General features: G+C 46.9%; 1 long non-coding RNA gene across 1 annotated transcript; it reads right to left on the reverse strand.

The window, feature by feature from the left end:
* Positions 1-4,372: 4,372 nt before the first annotated feature.
* LOC311117427 lies at positions 4,373-11,388 on the reverse strand. The gene is made up of 3 exons (XR_014611626.1): positions 11,307-11,388; positions 6,725-6,807; positions 4,373-4,405 (listed from the first exon to the last, which is right to left on the reverse strand). It is a non-coding gene; the product is annotated as an uncharacterized lncRNA (long non-coding RNA).
* Between the last annotated feature and the right edge of the window lie 5,363 nt (positions 11,389-16,751).

Here is a 16,751-nt window from a genome sequence, read left to right on the forward strand (position 1 = left end):
TTTCCGACAGTTTCCCACAAGTGTCGGTTTTATCCAGCGCAGCAGTATATGTCACAGCTGCATCCTGAATGACCTGAGTGATGCATTGCTCAGCTTTGACAATATACTCCTCCACTGGTTGACCATGGAGGATGTCAACTTTATCAGCAGGGAGCTCCTTCTGAATACTCACATTCTCCTCTGATGGGCATGGGTTGTTGAAGATAATGCTCTCAGTGACCATCTTAGAGGAGGCGAGAGATGAGTCGAGAAGCAGAGATCTGTATATTGTCGAGGTGGACATCTCTGGGTGCTTTATCACAGCAGCCACCTCCAAAATGGCCGACGGGCCCCGGAGGATGTCAGAGATATCCATGTCCTCAATGGTCTCTACCAGAGACGATAGTAGGTCTCTGGCTGCCAGGTTGGTAGGTCTCTGGTTCTCGAGCTCTGTTTTGATTGCTTGACAGGCAGTTACCAGAGCAACAACAGAGCGAGAACACAACTGCTTCAAGGTGGAGTCAGAAAAAGATGATGACAGATCTGTCATGGACATGGTGGAGAGTTGACTCTCAGAGACAAACGGGCTGAGTTTGACAGACACCTGTCTGACCAAGTCCCCAGCAAGAGCTCTCATATCTATTGCTCCACTAGCTGAGTTGTGGGAGCAGGCACTCTGTGGCCTTGACGGGTTCCTGTTATCCAAAAATCCTGTTATCCAAAAAACCTCAAGTACAAGATCCACAACATCGGATGACACTTCTATCATTCTGTTGTCGGACAGAAATGTACTTGGATGAATGGTGCCTGCATTCACAGTCCAGTCGCAAATGGAGTTGTTGGACTGACTCTGGACTAGTGGAACTAGACAGGTTTCACTTGGACCTTGGCCAAAGAGCTCTGCCATTTTGAGCAGAACTGATCTTAAGACCTTCGACTTGGAAATGTTCAGCAGTGGGTCGTTGTTGGACAGTCTGGTGGATGGTCTGCTAGCCGATCTGTGAACCACTAGGCTTTGTATTTCTGCCGAAATGGCAGTTAGAAAATAGGTCAAGGGGCTGGTCGCTCTCCCCTCATTTCCTCCGTTGGTTTTAGCCTTGATGATGCTATCTATGATGATGACTATGACCTGTCCAGCCAGAGGACCCAAGATGGCCTCAAGCTCCCTCTCTAACTCAAGGGGAGACTTGTGGCCGAGCGCAATATGCTCTATGGCATGGGAATACATCTTAGAAGTCGCCATGCTTAGCATCTCTTGGGCAAACTGTTGACTTGCTGAGATACTTCCAGTCAGCAGAACTAGAGTTCCCTGACTGACACTTCGCATTAGCTCAGCCCATCTGGAGTTGAGAAGGTTTATAACCAACTCGACAATACCCATCATAAACTTGCCGTCCGTTGACATTTTGCTAGGTCTGTATTTCTCCTGTCTACTCCGTTTGGGCGGCGGTACGATGTCGCCCTGCGACTGGCCGCTCTGGACCATGTCGAAGACAGAGTCCTCAGAGATGCCAAACACAGATCTCAGTGGTGCTGAGTGTGGTCTGTGTCTCATCTCTCTATCGCCACCCTCAGGTGAGGAGACATATCGCTCATTGTCCTCACTCAGCAAAGAGGTCAAACACCTGCAGAATGCACAATAGAAATTAATAATACATGGTAACAAAATAAAAAAATATGATCCAAGAATTTGGGACACAAACTCAACCTTGTTATTGTTATTCAAAGGAAGCATTGTGAACCATCTCAAACCACACTCAGTCCAAACATTAACATTTAGAGTAAACTTTTTAGAGTGGTTGTGTAGTATCTAAGTAGTATTTCTCACTAAGTGGATCTGGAATGGATATTTGTACCTATAACAGGAAAGACCTGCAAAAAGAGGAGGGGATAGAGCTAGGTATCTGTGAGAGGAGGGGATAGGGCTAGGTACCTGTGAGAGGAGAGGATAGGGCTAGGTACCTGTGAGAGGAGGGGATAGGGCTAGGTACCTGTGAGAGGCATGGATAGGGCTAGGTACCTGTGAGAGGAGGGGATAGGGGTAGGTACCTGTGAGAGGCATGGATAGGGCTAGGTACCTGTGAGAGGAGGGGAGAGGGGTAGGTACCTGTGAGAGGCATGGATAGGGCTAGGTACCTGTGAGAGGAGGGGAGAGGGGTAGGTACCTGTGAGAGGAGGGGATAGGGCTAGGTACCTGTGAGAGGAGGGGAAAGGCGTGGGAGTGCGTGTGCTGCAGGCGGTTCTGGCGCTGGTGCACCTGCTGGGTCCTCCACTACAGCTGAATCTGACGCTGCGGCCAAGAGAGGTCACCTCTCCTGCCTCATTACTTCCTGATCCAGAAGAGCTTGGCGAATCAGAGAGCTCTATCTGCATGGTGAGGTCAAGGGCGGGAACAACCACAGTGGATGTAGACTCCATCACCCATGCTACAATATCCATGCACTTGGCACTAAACTCATGTCTGCTCATCTGCAATGTTAAAAGACCATCCAGAGTTAGTTTGTTAAAGGGGCTGCACTGATATAAAACGTAGAACCATTTACTCAAGCTAGTCAATTAAAGCAGTGGTTCAGGATTAAAGGTCCTGCAGGATTTCCACAAATGAATGTTTGGTCCATTTTACCAACATTAACTACTTTAGAGGTGACTATAACTCACCCCGGCACGCATATTCTCACTCAGCAGATTCCAATGGCTGAAAAGTAAATAAATGCAAGTACACAATGAACTACATGACATTACCTCTATTATCTTAGACTACGTTATGGATGGACATGACCTCTATTATTTTAGATTACGTTATGGATGGACATTACCTCTATTATTTTAGATTACGTTATGGATGGACATTACCTCTATTATTTTAGATTACGTTATGGATGGACATTACCTCTATTATCTTAGATTACGTTATGGATGGACATTACCTCTATTATCTTAGACTACGTTATGGATGGACATTACCTCTATTATTTTAGATTACGTTATGGATGGACATTACCTCTATTATTTTAGATTACGTTATGGATGGACATTACCTCTATTATCTTTGATTACGTTATGGATGGACATTACCTCTATTATCTTAGACTACGTTAAGGATGGACCTCTATGGAACTAGGCCACACCCAGACATCCCTGATTGGTTATTTGGTCCGTTGAGTCCTTTGTATTGGCCCGAGACTATGGGAGACTCTCAATCTCCTCACCTCCTTCTCAAAACCCATTGGATGAGAAGGTCAGAAGGGCGGGACCTCTGGCTTTCTCATCCAATGGGTTTTGAGAAGAGAGGACACGAGGAGTATGCAATTGAGATAGGGAACATATCTAGGGGATGCATGGGGAAGCCAAAGAGCAACTTACTCGTCCTTCATGTCCTGCACAAAGGTGTGTAGGTCTGGGTAGCTTCTCTTTCCCCTGCTGAGGGTGAGACTGGTCTGGGAAGTTTCATCCTTGTGGGTCACGGTAGTGAAGGTCACCACTGCAGCCTGATGGCGACAACAGAAAGCAGAGTTAGGCTGGAATTCAATTTTGCGTCATTAAAACACAAAATATCTCAATGAAATGTCATCCATGTAATAGAAAAATACATCATACCTCCTGTGACTGAGATGGGATGGCAACAGCCTCGTCCAACTCACTCTCTCCTTCAACCTCCTGTGACTGAGATGGGATGGCAACAGCCTCGTCCAAATCACTCTCTCCTTCAACCTCCTGCGACTGAGATGGGATGGCAACAGCCTCGTCCAACTCACTCTCTCCTTCAACCTCCTGCGACTGAGATGGGATGGCAACAGCCTCGTCCAACTCACTCTCTCCTTCAACCTCCTGCGACTGAGATGGGATGGCAACAGCCTCGTCCAACTCACTCTCTCCTTCAACCTCCTGCGACTGAGATGGGATGGCAACAGCCTCGTCCAAATCACTCTCTCCTTCAACCTCCTGCGACCGAGATGGGATGGCAACAGCCTCGTCCAACTCACTCTCTCCTTCAACCTCCTGCGACCGAGATGGGATGGCAACAGCCTCGTCCAACTCACTCTCTCCCTCAACCTCCTGCGACTGAGATGGGATGGCAACAGCCTCGTCCAACTCACTCTCTCCTTCAACCTCCTGCGACTGAGATGGGATGGCAACAGCCTCGTCCAACTCACTCTCTCCTTCAACCTCCTGCGACTGAGATGGGATGGCAACAGCCTCGTCCATCTCACTCTCTCCTTCAACCTCCTGCGACTCAGATGGGATGGCAACAGCCTCGTCCAACTCACTCTCTCCTTCAACCTCCTGCGACTGAGATGGGATGGCAACAGCCTCGTCCAACTCACTCTCTTCTTCAACCTCCTGTGACTGAGTTGGGGTATCTGTGTCTAGAACAGCCTCGTCCAACTTGGTCAGTCTCTCAGCCTCTCTGTGATCTTTATGGGATCTAGATAGAGAAAAGGAATATCTCTTAGGTCACTGCTATAATGTGAGTGTGAGGATGTGTAATTATAGAATTAGAATCACAGAATTAGAATGAATCATTCTAGAATTAGAATAGAATCACTCAAATTCTATGGCTCCAATACTCTTGAGATGACTCGGCCTATCCAGAGCCAAATATTTAGAGAATTCTGCCAACTTTTAAAAGGACTCCATGTTAGCGCCTTGGAGCCTTTCATTTATCCTTTCATTATAAGTAAATTCTAATTATAGATGTTCAGTTACATAGCATTGTTTAAAATGTCAACATTGCCCATGGGGAGCCAGCTGTCATATGGATATCTACTGTGTCATGTAATGTATACATAAACTCAGCAAAAAAAGAAAACGTCCCTTTTTCAGGATCTTTCAAAGATAATTCGTAAAAATCCAAATATCTTCACAGATCTTCATTGTAAAGGGTTTAAACACTGTTTCCCATGCTAGTCCCCTGTAGCTCAGTTGGTAGAGCATGGCGCTTGCAACGCCAGGGTTGTGGGTTTGTTTCCCACGGGGGGCCAGTATGAAAATGTATGCACTCACTAACTGTAAGTCGCTCTGGATAAGAGTGTCTGCTAAATGACTAAAATGTAAAATGTTGTTCAATGAACCATAAACACTTAATGAACATGCACCTGTGCAACGGTCATTAAGACACTAACAGCTTACAGACGGTAGTTATGAAAACTTAGGACCCTAAAGAGGCCTTTCTACTGACTCTGAAAAACACCAAAAGAAAAATGCCCAGGGTCCCTGCTCATCTGCGTGAACGTGCCTTAGGCATGCTGCAAGGAGGCATGAGGACTGCAGATGTGGCCAGGGCAATAAATTGCAATGTCCGTACTGTGAGACGCCTAAGACAGAGCTACAGGGAGACAGGACGGACAGCTGATCATCCTCGCAGTGGCAGACCACGTGTAACAACATCGGCACAGGATCGGAACATCCTGCGGGACAGGTACAGGATGGAAACAACAACTGCCCGAGTTACACCAGGAACGCACAATCCCTCCATCAGTGCTCAGACTGTCCGTAATAGGCTGAGAGAGGCTGGACTGAGGGCTTGTAGGCCTGTTGTAAGGCAAGTCCTCACCAGACATCACCGGCAACACCGTCGCCTATGGGCACAAACACACCGTCGCTCGACCAGACAGGACTGGCAAAAAAGTGCTCTTCACTGACGAGTCGCGGTTTTGTCTCACCAGGGGTGATGGTCGGATTCGTGTTTATCGTCGAAGGAATGAGCGATACACCAAGGCCTGTACTCTGGAGCGGGATCGATTTGGAGGTGGATGGTCCGTCATGGTCTTGGGCGGTGTGTCACAGCATCATCGGACTACGCTTGTTGTCATTGCAGGAAATTTCAACGCTGTGCGTTACAGGGAAGACATCCTCCTCCCTCATGTGGTACCCTTCCTGCAGGCTCATCCTGACATGACCCTCCAGCATGACAATGCCACCAGCCATACTGCTCGTTCTGTGCGTGATTTCCTGCAAGACAGGAATGTCAGTGTTCTGCCATGAAGAGCCTGGATCTGTTGGATCGGAGGGTGAGGGCTAGGATTTAGCCATTCCCCCCAGAAATGTCTGGGAACTTGCAGGTGCCTTGGTGGACGAGGGGGTAACATCTCAGTTTATGTCTCAGTTGTTGAATCTTGTTATGTTCATACAAATATTTACATTACATTTTTACATTTTAGTCATTTAGCAGACGCTCTTATCCAGAGCGACTTACAGTTAGTGAGTGCATACATTCTTTTATTTGTTTATTTTATTTTTATTCTTTTTTTATATATATATATTTTTTTTTTTCATACTGCCCCCCCGTGGGTATCGAACCCACAACCCTGGCGTTGCAAACGCCATGCTCTACCAACTGAGCTACATCCCTGCCGGCCATTCCCTCCCCTACCCTGGACGACGCTGTGCCAATTGTGCGCCGCCCCATGGGTCTCCCGGTCGCGGCCGGCTACGACAGAGCCTGGATTCGAACCAGGATCTCTAGTGGCACAGCTAGCACTGCGATGCAGTGCCTTAGAACACTGCGCCACTCGGGAGATGCGTTATTTACACGTTAAGTTTGCTGAAAATAAACGCAGTTGACAGTGAGAGGACGTTTCTTTTTTTGCTGAGTTTATATCTCAATGTCCCAACTCTCTAAATACATGGCTCTGGGCCTACCTCTCCATAGGCGGTGACCTTTGACCTACTACTGAATCTGTATCTGTAGGCCTATGTGATCCTGTAACCAGTCACAAATGTGTAATTAGTGTAAATCACTTACCTGACTTCCTTCATAACATCAGCTTCATTGATGGGGTCATCCAGGTCTATGAGGGTGAGGTCATTTCCATTGACCTCTGACCTCTGAAAGACAGCACAAAGTCATGTTTAGATGTCACCTACTGTGTCGCCTTTTGCCGTGTTCAAAACAACTGGGAAATCTCTGACTTCCGACTTCAGTGCGTTCAAGACAACTGGGAAATAGGAAAAAAAAACAAGCTCCGACTGGGAAAAATCGTTTTGAACAGTCATCCAACTCGGAATTCCAAGTCGGAAGCAGCGCGGCTTGGCGGGTCATGTTTTGGAGGACGCCTGACTCAACCTTCACCTCTCCCGAGCCCGCTGGGGAGTTGCAGCGATGAGACAAGATCGTAACAAGATCGTAACTACCAATTGGATATCACGAAAAATTGGGGAGAAAAAGGGGATAAAATTACCACCACAAAATGTAAAAAGGAATTCCAAGTCGGAAACTCTGGCATCTTTCTAGAGCTCCGACTTTCCGACCTGAAGATCACGGACGTCATGATTTGACCTAGTTATTTTTTTCGAGTTCCCAGTTGCCTTGAGAGCACCATTAACCCAACTCTCATTGTCACATCATAATGCATCATATTCAGAGAAATAGAATCACCAGAACATCATATCAGGTGTGCAGTTCAGTTTACCAGTCAAATTGCCAAGGTCAGAGGCTCTATCCTTTCTAGTGATTCTATTTCTATGGTCACATAATAATGCATCATATCTATGCTTGTGTCCGAAATAGCACCCTAGTTCCAATATAGTGCACTTCTTTTGGCTGGAGCCCTATAGAGTCCCACAGTATGAGTCATAATACCCATAAAACCTAGTGGTCTGGCAGCCTCTGGAACTGCCGTTCTGCAGCCAACAAGGCAGAGTTAATCTCAGCCTATGCTACCCTCCAGTCCCTCGACTTCTTGGCGCTGACGGAAACATGGATTACCACAGAAAACACTGCTACTCCTACTGCTCTTTCCTCGTCTAACCATGTGTTCTCGCATACCCCGAGAGCATCTGGTCGGCGCGGCGGTGGCACAGGAATCCTCATCTCTCCAAAGTGGACATTCTCTCTTTTTCCCCTGACCCATCTGTCTATCTCCTCATTTGAATTCCATGCTGTCACATCACTAGCCCATTCAAGCTTAACATCCTTGTCATTTATCGCCCTCCAGGTTCCCTTGGAGAGTTCATCAATGAGCTTGACGCCTTGATAAGTTCCTTTCCTGAGGATGGCTCACCCCTCACAGTTCTGGGTGACTTTAACCTCCCTACGTCTCTGCCTTTGACTCATTTCTCTCTGCCTCCTTCTTTCCACTCCTTTCCTCTTTTGACCTCACCCTCTCACCGTCCCCCCCTACTCACAAGGCAGGCAATACGCTTGACCTCATCTTTACTAGATGCTGTTCTTCTACTAATCTCACTGCAACTCCCCTCCAAGTCTCCGACCACTACTTTGTATCCTTTTCTCTCTCGCTCTCCTCCAACACTACTCACTCTGCCCCTACTCAGATGGTAATGTGCCATCACAACCTTCGCTCTCTCTCTCCCGCTACTCTCTCCTCTTCCATCCTATCATCTCTTCCCTCTGCTAAATCATTCTCCCTCCGATCTCCTGATTCTGCCTCCTCAACCCTCCTCTCCTCCCTTTCTGCATCTTTTGACTCTCTATGTCCCCTATCCTCCCGGCCGGCTCGGTCCTCCCCTCCTGCTCCGTGGCTTGACGACTCATTGCGAGCTCACAGAAGAGGGCTCCGGGCAGCCGAGCGGAAATGGAGGAAAACTAGACTCCCTGCGGACCTGTCATCTTTTCACTCCCTCCTCTCTACATTCTCTTCCTCTGTTTCCGCTGCTAAAGCCACTTTCTACCACTCTAAATTTCAAGCCTATGCCTCTAACCCTAGGAAGCTCTTTGCCACCTTCTCCTCCCTGCTGAATCCTCCTCCCCCACCCTCCTCCCTCTCTGTGGATGACTTCGTCAACCATTTTGAAAAGAAGGTTGACGACATCCGATCCTCATTTATTAAGTGAAATGACACCGCTGGTCCTGCTCACACTGCCCTACCCTATGCTTTGACTTTTTTCTCCCCTCTCTCTCCAGATGAAATCTTGCGACTTGTGACGGCCGGCCGCCCAACAACCTGCCTGCTTGACCCTATCCCGTCCTCTCTTCTCCAGACCATTTCCGGAGACCTTCTCCCTTACCTCACCTCACCTCACCTCCCACATCAACTCATCCTTGACCGCTGGCCATGTCCCTTCCGTCTTCAAGAGAGCGAGAGTTGCACCCCTCCTCAAAAAACCTACACTCGATCCCTCCGATGTCAACAACTACAGACAAGTAAGTATCCCTTCTTTCTTTTCTCTCCAAATCTCTTGAGCGTGCCGTCTCTAGCCAACTCTCCTGCTATCACTCTCAGAATGACCTTCTTGATCCAAACCAGTCAGGTTTCAAGACTGGTCATTCAACTGAGACTGCTCTTCTCTGTGTCATGGAGGCTCTCCGCACTGCTAAAGCTAACTCTCTCTCCTCTGCTCTTATCCTTCTAGACCTATCCGCTGCCTTTGATATTGTGAACCATCAGATCCTCCTCTCCACCCTCTCCGAGTTGGGCATCTCCGGCGCTGCTCACTCTTGGATTGCGTCCTACCTGACAGGTCGCTCCTACCAGGTAGCGTGGCGAGAATCTGTCTCCGCACCATGTGCTCTCACCACTGGTGTCCCCCAGGGCTCAGTTCTAGGCCCTCTCCTATTCTCTCTATACACCAAGTCACTTGGCTCTGTCATATCCTCACATGGTCTCTCCTATCATTGCTACGCAGACGACACACAATTAATTTTCTCCTTTCCCCCTTCTGATAACCAGGTGGCGAATCGCATCTCTGCATGTCTGGCAGACATATCAGTGTGGATGTCGGATCACCACCTCAAGCTGAACCTCTGCAAGACGGAGCTGCTCTTCATCCCTGGGAAGGACTGCCCGTTCCATGATCTCGCCATCACGGTTGACAACTCCATTGTGTCCTCCTCCCAGAGTGCAAAGAGCCTTGGCGTGACCCTGGACAACACCCTGTCATTCTCTGCTAACATCAAAACGGTGACCCGATCCTGCAGGTTCATGCTCTACAACATTTGCAGAGTACGACTCTACCTTACACAGAAAGCGGCACAGTTCCTAATCCAGGCACATGTCATCTCCCGTCTGGATTACTGCAACTCGCTGTTGGCTGGGCTCCCTGCCTGTGCCATTAAACCCCTACAACTTATCCAGAACGCCGCAGCCCGTCTGGTGTTCGACCTTCCCAAGTTCTCTCATGTCACCCCGCTCAGTTGAGGCTCGCATCTACTACAAGACCATGGTGCTTGCCTACGGAGCTGTGAGAGGAACGGCACCTCCTTACATTCAGGCTCTGGCACCCCAATGGTGGAACAAGCTCCCCCACGACGCCAGGACAGCGGAGTCACTGACCACCTTCCGGAGACACTTGAAACCCTACCTCTTTAAGGAATACCTGGAATAGTATGAAGTAATCCTTCTACCCCCCCCCTCCCCCCCCATAAAAAAAAAGAAGAAAAATAAGTGGTTGTCCCACTGGCTATCATAAGTTGAATACACCAATTGTTGAATGCACCATTGTAAGTCGCTCTGGATAAGAGCGTCTGCTAAATGATATAAATGTAAAATGTAAATATACTGATAAAAGTCAACTTGTCCGAGAGAGATTTACATGGTTACAAAAACGTCACGCCAGGGTAAGCCTACACGAAATACAGCCCTTATTTTATGTGTTTCTAAAATCGGCTATGGGAAAAATGAATGGTGGAAAAACGATTGGAACCATGTCCCTGTTTGACCGCTAGGTTTTTTGGGTATTATCACACCTCCACTGTGGGACTCTATAGAGGGGTTGGTTGTTAAGCAACAAAACTGGCATGCAACTATGGGGCAAAATAGACAGGGTTTGACTTAGACTGTTGACAACATGTAAACTATATTTAGTCTCTAAATGTTTAATGCAAACATAAATACATTTGAACAATGAACTCGTCTCAAATACATTGTTACAGTTGTTGTTGGTTAGCTAGGTAGCGAATTTGAGTCATTGCATAGACATGATATCAGTCAAAACACCTCAAAACAAGACATGGTATCAATAACACCATACAACAAGCTGAAACATGCCACAGAGCTACGATTCCCCACATGGCAGCTTGTTGTTAGCTGAGGTTCAGAATCATAACAAGATACACGACTTCGGGCCATCGATGCGCGGGCATCGTTTTCGTGACGTCAGCCAACCCTTCTATGGCTCCTGGTCAAAAGTAGTACACTAGCCTACATAGGGAATAGGGTGCCATTTTGGACGAAATTATGAAGGTGCTGTCATAACATTTGACCCCCATTTGACCCTACTGTACCTTTAGCCAACTCTCATGACTCCCCGGCCATAGACTTTCTAGTTTGATATTACAGCATGAATAGCACATTATTTCATTTGTTAAACAATATTTAATCCACAGTAATTAATATAATTGAAGATTTAAAAATAAATAACATGCCTACCTTGAACTCTTTATTCTCCATCTCCTTGCAAAATCAGCACATTTCCTTGCCAAAATGAACGCGCATCCAGAGCGAAAACAAACGCAATCCTCCAGCACTAGGGAGGTTTAGACTGAACTGCTCCAGCGGTTTTTCATCAGTTTCAACGTTTATCAGTGATGACGTAACAATGACCTGTACAGATTTGACGCACTTTCGATCTCGTGCTGATGCAACACTCTGTGTTGTTGAAAGCTCATGTATGGAAATCCTGCGAGTTGTAAACAAATTTAGGCTATTGTTGCCCTTAAAACTGTAATGTTGAGGACGCCATGAAAAATAAAATACATAACCCACACCGTTAGGCCAAGGTACATGCAATATTCATCACTTTGCCAATAGACTTCTTGTTCCTTGTTGTATGTAGCCTTTCTTTTGGGATTAGCACCACTGTCACCTAGAAATTGATACTGCGGTTGTCACATAAAACAGATAACCCATAGTTCATTATTAAATAACATAACTCATTTCTTTATTTTATTACTCATAAAATATACAGCAATCTTCAGATACTGAAAGAATTCATGGGAGTTTCGAATTCAGTCACTATTTCATATGTACATGCTAGTTTCATCCTTTTAAAGAAAAAAAAGGACACGAAAAAATCTGTGAACCTCCTGTTCCTGATTTGACGAACATAGCATATGTATTGTACATATTTCCAGTTTAAATGATTTTCAAAACAGACAAAAACGGGGGTTTGAACAAGCAATCACATAAAAGGATTGAGTGGTTTCATTTTTTTGAAGAAGTTAAAGCAAGCAAAACCTGTCAAAATACATTGCTTATAAGACCAAGACAAATAATATAGATATATTTTTTTCAACAGAAGAAAATCTAAATGCTGCTGTCCTACCATTGGTTTACAGTGTTTCTCCTCTCCAAGGGAGGCATGTTTTCTGCCTCGTATGCCTCGGAATAGTATCAGTGCTTTTCACAAACGTTGTAGTACTTAGTGTGCATCATTGTTTTCGCTCATACAGCTGCCTCTACTCTCCTAACCTCCCCTCAGTAACTAAAGAAGGCACAAAATGATGACATAAATATCACAAGAAAGAATACATGAATTAATAATTTACTTTCTAAAATATTTTCTAGAGGGCAAAGGACAGGTAGGTTTAATAACGCAAATGTAAAAAGTCCTGTCGCTCACATACAAATGCAAAATCTAAATGGCACCCTATTCTTTATAGAGTACACTACTTTTGACCAGAACCCTATGGCCCTGGTCAAAAGTAGTGTACTATAAAGGGAATAGGGTGCCATTGGGGATGGAATTTCTTTGAAATTACTCATGAGAGCAAATACTACGATTTTTTGGTTCCCACAGAGGGTCAGGAGCTTAAGACATGAATGATGTTATTAAAATGTTTGTTCATAAAAAATAAATGATTTCCCCTCCTCCCACATGGATTACAGACAAGAGGCTAGGTGCGTTCTGACTGTCTTAGTGTGCGGATAAACATGACCATCACTCTCATAAAACTTAAATGAAACATCACTCCTTATGTTTTTTCTCAGGCCAAAACGCTCAATCCCATTTCTACTGTCAAAACAGGTTTTGAAAAGGCTTCTTCCACATCTTTTGGTCCATGTCTGTTTTTCACTCAGTGAAGTGCTACTATCCCCTTGGACTACAGGTTATTGCCGTCATAAGGTGTCCGTCTGTCTGTTGGCTGGACAGTTTCTACCGTTTAGGACCTTTGTGGGTAAAGGTAAAGGTGGGGTATAGCAGCAGCCGTTCCTCTGAAGTCCAGTATCTGCTGGAAGGACACCTGGTGGTACGAGAGGATGAGTGTGGCCAGCCAGCCTGTTGTGCCTCCCCCTCTCCCTCCCTCCCTCCATTTCTCTCTCTCCATCTGCGGGACTCTTAAGGCTCCTGTGCGGACTGTCTCGGCTCGTGCCCTCCCAAAGCTGGCTATGGTGATTTAAGACACGGTGTGTATGTGTGTATTTGTTTGTGGCCTCTGCCCCACTTCACTGTCCATCCGCCTGCCCTTGGCTCCCCTCCTGGGCAGCGACCACCACCCCCCTCAGTATGTCTCTGAGTCTGAGTCGTTGAGTTCCTCATCCTTGTAGAAGCCTCCATCGTGGTCGCGGTGGCCGATGTTGTTGAAGCTGCAGTAGGAGCTGTGCTCGCTGCGCAGCACGGGCAGGCTGTCGAAGGTCACACTCTTGGAGGGGCTGGTGGTGTAGTGGTTAATGGCACTGAAGGACAGGCTGGGCGCCGGGTTGCAGGGGGACACGGGCATCATGGTGGCCAGGATCAGCGCCAGGCAGTCCGCCACGTCTTTGTTGGGGGCGCAGGCCAAGGCAGGCGTGTAACCTGAGGGGTTCAAACAGAACAGCAGAGGGTCACTTCAGGAGCATCACTGTTTACTACAACACTTTTGGTGAAAAACATGAAATAACAGCAGGCTAGGAGATATAAAGTTAAGACAATAACCAAACAGTGGACTAGAGAGAAACATTTGTGGACACATTGAGAAGAGAAGTACAGAAGAAAACGGTGTTAGCGTTATGGATCTTACCATTCTCATCGACTGCTAGCACGCTAGCACCCTTCACTAGTAGCTCCTGAACCACCACCGTCAGACCATTTCTGGCTGCAACGTGTAACGGCCTGAGGAGAAAGTACCGTCAGATTAGCCAGCAGCAAATGAGGATACCTCCCAAATGCCAGACTATTCCCTATATAGTGCACTTCTTCTGACCAGAGCCCAATTAATACAGCTGAACCATACGTACGTCTGTAAGGCTGCGTTAGTCGAGTTGATGAGGTTCCTGTCTGTAATCTTCTCCAATATCAACAAAGCACTGGTTTCATGCCCCTTTAAAAACCAGAGTCAAACATGTCAGACCAAAATTTCAACCAGAGAGAGCCAACTGTTCAGATGAACGTCATCTTCATGTGGGGATGCTCACCTTACTGCAGGCCAGATGAAGAGCAGTGTTCTTGACTGCATCCTGCAGGGTGAGCTCTGCTTTGGCACTGCTCACCAACAGCTCTGACACAGACAGAGAAACATAAAGAAACTCAATTAGGAAATGAAGCGACTTATTAAAATGTAAAACAGACATGTTGAACTTAAGCCGGCTGGGCGAGGCAAAGCGGAGGAGAGGGGGCTGCGTACCGACAGCGTTGGTTTGTCCGTTCTCAGCAGCCATCATGAGGGAGGTCTTCCCGGAGGCATCGGGGGAGTTGACCTGGGCGTTGTGGCCTAGCAGCAGCTGAAGACACTCCACGTGGTCCGTGAAAGCCGCCGCATGCAGGGGGGTCCTGGAGAGAGAGGAAACTTATTTCACCGATATCATGTAGGACTGTTAAACAAGTTTGTTCAATTAACCCTGTTTATACCATAGAAATATAAAATCACTAATAGATGTATTAAAAGTAATCTACAATCCCTCATCCAACCCCAGAGGTCATTTTATTCCCCAGACAACATTATTCTCCAGAAGAAAAGGACTTTGTCATGTGCTGTAGTTACCGGTTCTTGGTGTCAGTGGCGTTGACAATGGCCGGCCCCAGAGTGTCAATCAGCATCTCTGCAGCCCCCTCGTTGTCATTGATCACAGCACAGTGGAGGGGGCTGAACGAGTTGCCCTCGGTCTTGTGGAAAACCTCCTGTTCCAGCAGCACCTCTACACACGTGTCATGGCCTAGTGGAAGATTGATTCATACAGGAAAAAGATGACGTCGCTGCAGACCACAACAATACTCTCAGAGAAAGCTACACATCTGACAATGGTGAAGTCACAAAATATGTTTTAGCTACAACATATGCTATGTCAATCCCTGACAAAGTCCTGTTTCAGTGTAAGGACCCCCACTGAGAGTCATAACCCCTAATTCTGTTGTAGTCTTGTTCATTCCCCCACATGGCTCCGTCCACACCAATCGAATGCTTTTCAAGCCACAAGAGGGAGTGAATGAGTGTACACTTCATGGAGGAGAGAACAGAGCTACAGTCCAGTTAGTCAGTACGTACCGTTGTATGGCCTGCCTAATTCAGGGACATGTTTACAGTGCTGAAGAGAGAAAATCAGAAAATATCTAGTGTTCCGTTAGTCCAGTACGTACCGTTGTAGCAGGCCCAGTGTAGTGGCGTGTAGCCCTGGTTGTCTGTGATGACGGGGAGGGTCTCCACTGACTGGGCGGCGTGTAGGAGTCCCCCCAGCACCCCGATGTGTCCGGATGCCGCCGCCAGGTGGACAGGGGTCCGCCCCTTACAGTCCCGAACCAGGAAGCTGGCGCTGTGCTGCAGCAGGGCCTCCACACACTCCTCATGACCCGTCACCGCCTGGGAGGAAGGGCGGGGAGACAAGAATGGATTTGAAATAACTAATAATCAATGATATAATAATGAATCATCAATTATTACAAATGATGTCTGGAGGCAGGTCACCCTACAGGGATGAATACACCACTACCCATGGACAACTACTTTTCTGAAGATAATATGTATATTTGAGCCTCCCCGTCTCTTTCTGTGTGTGAGCGTATACAGCCAGCTCTCCTCCTCACCCCTCTGTGTAGCGCTGTTCTGCCCCACTTGTCTTTGGCTTCTACGCTGGCTCCCTTGTTGAGCAGTGAGTACACACAGTCTGTGTGTCCGCTCAGCACCGACAGCATCAGAGGGGTTCTGATACACAAGACAACAAGGTCATATTACAAACTGGTAATAACCAGGCTGAGTCCCAAATGGCAACCTATTCCCTATATGGTACACTAAACCAGAACCCTATGCGCTCAGGTCAAAAGTAAAGTAGTGCACCAAGTAGGGCATAGGGTGCCATTTGGGACGTTGACCTAGTGTCAAAATCTCTTTATTTCAGGAATTGTATCCAAAACCCAATTGACTTACTGTCCATTCCCGTCTTGAACGTCCACTGCACTCTGGAGGTCAGCATTTCCAATCAGCAAACGCAAACACTCCGAATGACCGTTGGTAGCTAGAGGAGGATAAACAGAGAGGATATAAGAATGTGAGATGATTGACCGTTGGTAGCTACAGGAGGATAAACAGAGGGGATATAAGAATGTGAGATGATTGACCGTTGGTAGCTAGAGGAGGCTAAACAGAGAGGATATGAGCTGATTGCTGGACGACTATTACCTTCACATGAACAGACAGATTTCTAGAACAGTGGTATCGGTAGATGACATCCTCATGATGTTAACACAGCAGATAATAAAACATTTTGGGGCTGAGGCCCTCGAAGCCTGTCACCTGCTAGCTGTGTACCTGGCTCTGGATAGAAGTCCCCCTGTGCACTGATCTAGGATCAGCTTACCCTCCCCAGATCCTCAGCAATAATGACAAAAAATGACCTTAGATCAGTGTGTATTGGGCATTTTCACACTATGCTATATAATATCCCTAGAGTGGACATTGGCGTCCT

The sequence above is a fragment of the Coregonus lavaretus genome, assembly GCF_964263955.1.
Source record: "Coregonus lavaretus genome assembly, contig: HAP1_SCAFFOLD_352, whole genome shotgun sequence".
In the NCBI taxonomy this organism is placed as follows: domain Eukaryota; kingdom Metazoa; phylum Chordata; class Actinopteri; order Salmoniformes; family Salmonidae; genus Coregonus; species Coregonus lavaretus.